Genomic DNA, 9505 nt, shown 5'->3' on the forward strand with positions numbered 1-9505 from the left:
TTCACGAGCTCACATTCAACAATTCGTTCTGAATTTATCTGCGTTTAATAATAATAAGCGCGCAAATAAATATAGCGCGCATACTGCGGTAATTTTAACGGGCCACGCTTTCTGGTACGTAAAACACATTACACAGAATTCGTATGCACGGAAAGTCCGTATGAACCATGTGTGTAGAATTCGTGGAATTCCTATCTACATCCTGCAAATCTAAAATTTTAATGAAGTTACCCAGGACATAAAAATGAAAAAAAATTCTTTTTCGAATAATGTCTTCGTATGAATGTCGTAAAACTCAAATCCTGCCCATATCACATTGCGTGCCAGCATTACTTTATTCGTTATTACATGAGCATGCATTGTCAAAGGATTTATCCTGATGCGCCACGAAGGCAGACGTTAAATGTTTGTTCTGCCTCGTGACAGAGAATCTCCTAGCGATATTTATAAAACTCTTATTCTGACGTCGAAATACAAATAGTTTTCTCTCTCTTTCCCTCTTTCTCTCTCCCTCTTTTCTGATCGGATCTATTATCCATTATTAATAGAAATATGCAGAACGCATGAGATGTCAATTCTATAGAATGAAATTCTACAAAACGCTGTTACTATGAATCTGTCACCATGTCAAACCGCTCGTTTCCTTCGGTTTTAACTTTTGATCGTCCATTCGTGATAAATTTACGGTTACAGCTTTATCACTCGCACTATTTGAAATTCAAGCAGTCTACACAAAGCGGTTACTGAAATTCAACAAATTTTACGATCCCTTTCCGACAGTTCTCTAATCGTCCCTCGCGATCACCTTGTTACTGTAAGTTAATAGCTCCTTTACGTGTGCTCGAATCGTCTTTCTAGACCCAAGTATCTATTTGCACGCGTTACAACATATATAAAGCACGTACACAAATGTATGTGTATTTATATTATTTATTTTGTTTATTATTTTTGTTTACTGTAACAATGTATAAAATTTTATTAACACTTCGACTGTCATGTGTATATGTACAATTGGATATACACCTATGTATGTACAGAGCATCGCCAATTTTAGTCAATGTTAATTTAATACAGTTTTTACTATCACCCTTATATGAATCAAAAATCAACTTTTTGCATTGATTTTATTTACAGAGAGTTTATTGAAATCTTGTAAAAAATTTCACTGGGAATTCCTGGATTTTTTCTAGGTATTTTTATTCAAAATTCCAGGTAAAATTAGAAAATTTTTTAATGCAATTTTGAAATAAATAGAAGTACAAGCAAATAAACTATTGGGAATTAGTAGAAAATAAGGAATTTCCACGAAACTATATTATTTTCTGCAATCTATAGAATAGGGAAGGCTCACTATATAAAATAATTATTAGCTTTACTCTATTCTGTTGAGTAAACTATTGTTTTCTGCTGTTCTCTTAATTTTTTTATAAAAACTGGCGAAATACAAGAATATATATGAATGTATGGCTGTATTTATACTGCTAACTGATTGTCAACATTTTATCAAGAAAAAATGATTATAAAGAAATAATGTTTACAGAATAAGAATTTAAGTTAAAAATAAAATTCTAAAAATTGCCCTGAGATCCAATAAAATTTCATGAAAATCCCTTATTTTCAAAAATAAAAAGAAATCTAAAAATTTCAGGTTTTCCGTGTAGTAAACATTCTGTATATAATATATTGTGAATTCTGGAGAGATTTTCAATTTTGCGAAGGACTTTTATATCAAAAAATATATTTTATTGAAAAACGTATTCTAAAGTGAAAATTTTACTTTAAAATTACATCATATAAAAAATAATAGTGTAGCATCAGGGAACCCATTACAAAAATCCCTGCGGCAGTCAAAGGAATAATAAAAAAATATATATAACCTTCATGATCCTCTCTTTAAAAATACGAACTTTATTTTTTTCAAAAAAGGTTGAATCGATAATAGAAAATAATATTTGCTCGTTTATATTTTTAGAATGTATTTCGGTATTATAGATCATCTTTTTTATTACATGTACGTGACTATTTCGAGAATACTACCGTTGTAGTATTTTATACACACACACACATATATATATATACATTAATTTGTTAGTACGTTATTTCTGATCGTACGAATAGACTTTCCAATTATGATCAGTTATCAATATTTCACCGTTCCAGATGGACAAATACAATTCTGTCGAATATGTACATATTCAATATTAATCCTAGAATATCTGATTGCGAGCAAAATATATCTCTGTCATGACGTTATCTAATCAAACTATTGTCTATAACATATTGACACAATTATTTTTACACTCATACTATAAATATCCAGAAAAAATATTTTCTTATTAAATCAACAATAATAATAAACTAAAATATATTTAACTAATTAAAAAGTAACGTTTTTCAATAATACAATATTTTAACGAACTTCAACGGCGTAAAATTGAAAATTTCCAAGAGGAAAGTGCGATTTTTTGGCGCTACGAAGGAAAAATCAGAATCTCTTAGAAGATAAATTATTCATTACAGAGTTTTAGTTAATAAAACAGCAACTTTTTATCTCAACTTTTTTTTATCTCTGTTAAAAAGCTAGACAGAAAGAGAGGGAGAGAGAGACCGATGATAACGCCCTCATCCGCATCCTTGTCGCGATGCTCACATTTTCGGTAAAGATACAAGCGGTCTCGAGACTAATGGCCGATAACGTACACGCATGTATTTATTTATATTCACGCGCGAATCGAAATTCCTATCTACGGGTATTTCGATGTCGAATACCGGCTGATGAAGTTATCGGAATAGCGTGGCGCGATACGCCGTAATGAGAACAATGCGGCGCTCCTCGAATATTTACCAACCTCACGGAATTCTGCAATAGCGCACGGCCGTCACGCTGAAGCGACTACTACGCGAATTCCACGGATTAGCGTGCTGATTCCTCGATTAATTTAATTAAAAATGAATACCCGATGGAAATAATCTCTCCCCCCTCTCCCTCCCCCCACTCCTTCGGTCGCACTCGGATCCGTACCGACATCCGCGCACGCTCGCGAAATCTCGTTCGCTCTCGTAAAAGTCGTAGCTCGTACGTGCTCGCAATTATATCGAGATTAAACCAATTATTATCGCAAGCACGACATTACGTACCGTTATCGACTGGCGTTTTCGAGTCGCGATATTCACATTGTTAATACTAAAATAAGACTGTTAAATTACTACAGCATTCTCGCGAGCGTACATAATCGTATCGTAACGTGGATCGTTGATTTGTTCATATTTTTAACGCAAAATGGGCAAAAAGTACCGCTTTCATTACGAATAAGTTACGATATTATATTTGATAAAACATTTAATTAAAACGACAGTAATAATTATTATTTAAACAACAGTAACAAGATATTGTCCTATTATTATTATTTACAGAATTTGAAATTTTACTCAAACAAAGATTCTTTATTCCATTTCTTTAATTTCCTAATTGCATCCAAGCTCGCGCGTTTTATTTAAGTAAACTCTCATTCTACCGTAATTGGTATAATCTGAAGTAGAATAGAAAATGACGTTAAATTCGCCTCGAAGAGCTTGGCTTAGCTTGATGCAAGCGATCATAAAGCGAATGACCGTTCGCGGTTGTTGACTCTAATACAGACATCCTCGTCGACGGAGCAATCGATCTTGTCGTATCCCGTCGACGGCGAGACATTATCTTGTAGAAGCTGTAAAACCGATCGATTAAAGCGCACTAATGACTCTCCATCAACTCGAATCGATCTCGTGCGAGGTATATCTGTCATTAGACATTAACGAGCTGTAAACTGTACAAACGTATAAGTTCGTACGCCAAATGGTATCAAATTGAAAAGCGCGAACATAAAGATACTTTCGCTACGAGAGTCCTGATATTGATTGCTTTTAGTAGAGAAAGCAATTCTGCAACTGTTATAAAATCATTATGAAGTTTAGTACCTATTTTCAAAATATTGTATTAGAAATTTAACAAAATTTTTACAAATTGTTCTATTGTTATGTCTCTTATCTGTCTACAATTTGAGCACAATTTTCTTGTTGATTAAAGTTAATTAAAGTTAATTAATTTTTTGTTTGCTTTGATTCTTATGAAAATTGCGTTTTATAATACTTATTTGCAAATTTGATGAGAGAGTAATATTAAAATTACATCAAATTTTATACACATAAAATTTGTTTTTATACATATAATATTATATATGCAAAAGTTTATTTGGACTCACTTATTTATTTAAAGCTTATCAACCTAAGACTGCAGCAAAATAAAGTCATTTTGCTGCATAAAATATTACCAGCTAAGTTATTCGTCTCGTTTTGCAGTTGATTTCAAGATGTTTTCACGGGCTAATATTATATCAAAATTTCTTGAAAGATATTGACTTATATTAGCTATTTTCGGTTGATAATTTGACAGATATACTTTTAGATGATATATGATATACAGACAAAACAGCCTTAATATGATAGGTCCAGCCCTTAGTACTTCACTGGATCTAAATATAAATCATATGAAAGAGTTATAATATTTACAAAATTTTCTTTACTGTACGCAGCCACTCTCTGGATATTCAAAATAAATGTTTCCAACAAATCTTCGCCACCTAACAATTTACCGTGGCTTTGATTACGAGATCGGTGAAAATCGCGACGGAAATATCCGGTTGCGTGGACACACAAGGCGACACAACGAACGCAATAATTATCGACGATTCAGTGCTCGTTCTCTCGCGCAATGCTTCCACCTGCAAATCTTCGAAAGGATCGGTCTCCTCCGTACAATGGCCCTTTAATGAGTTCCCTTTGCAGCGGGCGGTAGGGTGCACTGTTTGGGTCGTTCTGTTAGAGATGGTCGGAAAAAGAGAGAGAGAGAGAGAGAGAGAGAGAGAGAGAGAGAGGAAAAAAGGAAAAATCTGCGCAAAGTAACGTTTGATCAGTGGAGCGTAAAGATGGCTTCCGTGGATTTCGTGGAATCGCACGCAGTCACCCGTGTATTATGTATCCGTCGTTATCTGGCTCGATAACGTAGGAGAGCGCAACAGGGGTAGGGATGCTGTAAGAAAGGGTCACGGCACACGGGGGTTCATTTCGCCTCCGGCGGACGTAGCGGGATTTCTTCTTCCCCTAAAGATCTCTTCTCTATCTCTCCCTCGACTTCCGTCGACCTCGCAAATCGGCGAAATAGCGGTCTTATAAAAACATCAATAGAAAACCGAAAGCCCCGCGGAATTAAATCGAGAAGAACGCTCTCCAGACTACGTGTCTTTTGTTTCTTTACTTGCACCGATATCGCTGTTCTATCGCGTTTATGATTCCTTCTTGAAACACTTGTGCTTTTAATCGCTCTCGATAGTCGCGTTTGGCACGGAAAACGACTTGGCATTCGGAAATTATATTGGTAAACGTTCGGGAATTATATTGATAAATTATATTGGTAAACCTCTGTTATTAATTTTGTGCGCGATAATATTTCTCAATCGGCAACTAAATACGGAAACAAGACAAAGACAAAAAACTTATTTCTTAATTATCGTTGTACGATTGACGTTACTTTACGCGGCTATGAACACGAAATTTCATTACACTATTATACTATTTATTGTAATTTAAAAAAATAATAACTAACTTTGACACACACACACACACACACATCTTGCAAAATTTACAAATAAAAAGCAATTTCGACTATAAAAATTATTTTAGTTGATATTTAGTTATTATTTTACATTATATTGAAAAATAATCGAGTTATACGCCTAATCCAGCTACCGCCAATATTTTTTCCCTCCCTACTAATAGGATTCCAAGTGCGTTTGATTTGAATATCGGAATTTATTCGTGCACACAAAAACTATTTGTATTTGACCTGTATTTGACCTAAAAACTGATTGGATTCGGCATTATATATATTCCGCGAACTCAGTAATTCTCTCAAACCCGGGCAACTGTTTCACGATGCTTTTTGTGAATCATAGATTATTAAAATTAAAAAGAAAAAGAGAAAGAAACTAAAAAGAATAGAAAAAAAAACGAGAGAAAGAAGGCGTTTGCCACGGGAAGAAATATCTAGCCCGTTCCTAATGAAAGTGGATCGCGTGTTAACAGCGCCATAGCTATTTTAATGACGTTACTTTTAATAATAGGTTGAACGTATTAACGTTATTCAAATTCTATTTAGTGACATAAGTCGACATAAATGTCGTTCTGTTTTTCTTTACATTCCATGAATAACAAAGACAGAACGATACTTGTAAATACTTAAAAATATTTAAAAATAAAAATGTGTCATTGAATGGAAAACACCTAGTATAAGACATCTTCAAAGTTGGGAAGTATCGCGTTACTTAAATAACGCCGTTACCATTTTCATTACTTTTTTCAGTAATGATCGTTACTTTTTTCTTGTGAGTAACAGTTACGAATTCAGCCGTTACATGTATCGTTATTTTAACCTTTATTATCTTTATAATTATTCAATAGATTGCATTATTTTTATATATAATTGGCTAAAAATATTTTATAATAGAAATTTCAAAATCGAAGAATGTTTTGTATTTCATATTTTAGGCTGCTTTTCGATAGTCACTGCCAATACTAAAAATCTGTAGTATACATACATATAACGTCGAACTATAAAATTTTAGTATGGCTATAAATATTGGAATGCAATTCTTAATAACGACGTCAATTAAAAACAAAAATGTGTAATAAAATCTGCGTTTATAATTTACAATCTATTCTCCTAAAGATATATAAGTATTTAAAAATAAAAATATTGAAATAAAGAATTATCGAAGGTTTATTAGATATAAGTTTAAAGAAGATATAAAGAAAATTTTATTTGCTATAAGAATAACTTGGAATTTTTAATTTTAATATTATTAAATAATATAATTTGTGTACATCTAATATTTTAAATTAATATTATAAAAAATCAATGAAAAAAGTAATGAATCGTTACTTTCTAAGTAATAACAACGCGTTTTTTTTTTAAATTAGTAACAAAATAAGTAACGGGGTAACGAGTTACTTTTAACAAAAAGTAACGTTAACAATAACGCGTTACTTTCATGAAAGTAACGTTCCTATCCCTGCCTGAATTATATGCTGAGACTGCATTGTGCTCGAAATTGCTCGTCGCATTAACGCAGAGACGGTGCATGAAGAAAGGGAGAGACCGATAGCTTTCTGAAGGTGTTTTACGAAACGGCATTAGTCCGGGATGCAAATTACTCGAAGGGAAACTTCATTAAGAACTTTGCAACGACGCCACGCAACGTGCTAAGGTTTCAATCGTGCTGTATCCATGGCACGGGTGAAATTTTAACGCATTCCCTCGACAGCGGTCCGTTCGTCGCGCAATTACCCGGGCGGCGCGGTATTTAATTCGATATCTCGGCAGGCACCTCTCGGCGTGAACGCACGATGAATTATTGATACCGATTGCGTAATAAATTCGCGATTCGCGATCGGTGCAGCGCTTGTATTGCGGGTGATTATATGCACGATTTAATGACAAATGCATACGCGATTCGTAAGCGCGTCCGCAATAATGCAGCAAGCGAGCTGCGTGAACGTTGGAAAACGGCTTCGACGACATGCTGGTATTATGCATATACGCGCTTATTAATCATTATAGACGGTATTTCGCCGGATTATCTGAAAGACGGATATTGTAACGCGATCGTCCCCAACGTTTCTGCGTAACTTCGAAGAGGAAATATTGATGAAGTAAATTGCGTCTAAAGTAAGGTGACCACTCCTTAAGAAGGCAGAGACATTTAAAAAAATTCAATATTAATTGTCGTAATTATATTTTAATAGATAAACATTTCTTTAAAATTTTTTTTATTAACGAAACACAAAAAAATAATATATTATATTTTTAAATAACTAACAATATTTAATGTATCATATGAAATTACAACAAAAATTACATCAATTTTTTCACATTTACTATTTTTACACTTAAAAAAGGGACAATTTATAATCATGTCTTTTTGGGACAAAATTTGCATTGTAAAGTGGAACGAAGAGTTAAAATTTGGAATTGTTTTTCCTAATTTTAAACGGTTGATCACTAAGGTTTTGAGATTCATGTTTACAGAACCCGTTCATGCCGATCAGTATATTGGCTTCTTCTATTTTTGTTTCTAAAAAAGAAAGAAGAAACCAGTATCGTACCAATCGGCTTCAGGTCTTTATACGCAATTTGCTTCGTCGAAATTTTCTCTTTGAGTTTGTGCAGAAATGTCGAGCCTTTAAACACCTTGGCGAAAATAAAAGTTGGAACGTAAGTCGAATGTAAGAACAGAAACGTAAACGAAACTTCTAGAGGGCGAAAATTGAAGCAACAAAATGGGAAAGAAGAGTAAATGCTCTTTTACGTTTCGCTGTCTCAATTTTCACCTCTTAGAAACTTCGTTTACGCTTCTGTCACTCTCTTTTTACATCCAACTTACACGCCGAATTTTATTTTCACCCTGGAACAACCGCGCGATCACAAATAAAAAAAAACGAGAAATAACAGCGAGAACAATTCAAGCGGAAATTCTTGCCGCGACCGCCGATTGAATTTTGGAATTCGAGCGATGGGCGACTCTAATCGACGCTGATCTATTTCGAGTTTCTAGCCAGACACACCGCGGACGGTCGACGGCCGGCTGGATTCGAGCTCGATTCGAGATGCGGACGAGAGTGATGCAGGTGCGAACGAGAGACCAGGATTGCGGCCTGCCGGGCGGAAGACTGATTGGCCGACCCAGATGCATACCGTTATCATAAATCTGCTCGAAATCCTCCGTAACCGCGCGGATATACATTGCGCTGCTTCCTCGCTCGGGCCTGCTTCCCGCACACGCCGTCTGGAGTCTGTACGTTCTTCGTACCGTATTTTCGCGTCAGGGAGAAATCGCGGGATAAATTAATCGTGGTTACGTTCAGCAGAGAAAAGAGCTTTGCAACTGTTGTAAAATTCTTTAATATGGATTGATTTATACATTTAAATCCAGTGAGGAATTCTAAGGGCAAGATCAATCATAGACAAATTCAAAAATAACATTCGTTATACACACACACACATGCACATTGTAAAGCAATAAAATACAATATTTAAACACCGAGTAAAAAATGTTAGAAAATAATTATAACATATTTATTTCGTATTTCTGTACGAATAAAAAAATATGAAATAAATATGTTATAATTATTTTCTAACATCTTTTCTTGCTCGATTATTTGGTTATTTAAATGTTGTATTTTAAGACCCCAGTCACATATTAAGGAATTTTGCAACAATTGCAAAGCTGCTTTTTCTGCTGAACACCGTCATGGCTCGCGTTTTAAGTGCCACCGGCAGAGTAAATAAATCGGTTCACTGAGAGAAATGTTCGGTATAAATAATCATTTATTTTGTTGATATGTGACTTACGAAAACTTTCTTACCTTTTAATTAAAAAATTGTGTCATTCTAATCAAAATATGGTTAGAA

The sequence above is a fragment of the Trachymyrmex cornetzi genome, unplaced genomic scaffold (genome assembly GCF_001594075.2).
Source record: "Trachymyrmex cornetzi isolate Tcor2-1 unplaced genomic scaffold, Tcor1.1 scaffold99, whole genome shotgun sequence".
Lineage (NCBI taxonomy): Eukaryota > Metazoa > Arthropoda > Insecta > Hymenoptera > Formicidae > Trachymyrmex > Trachymyrmex cornetzi.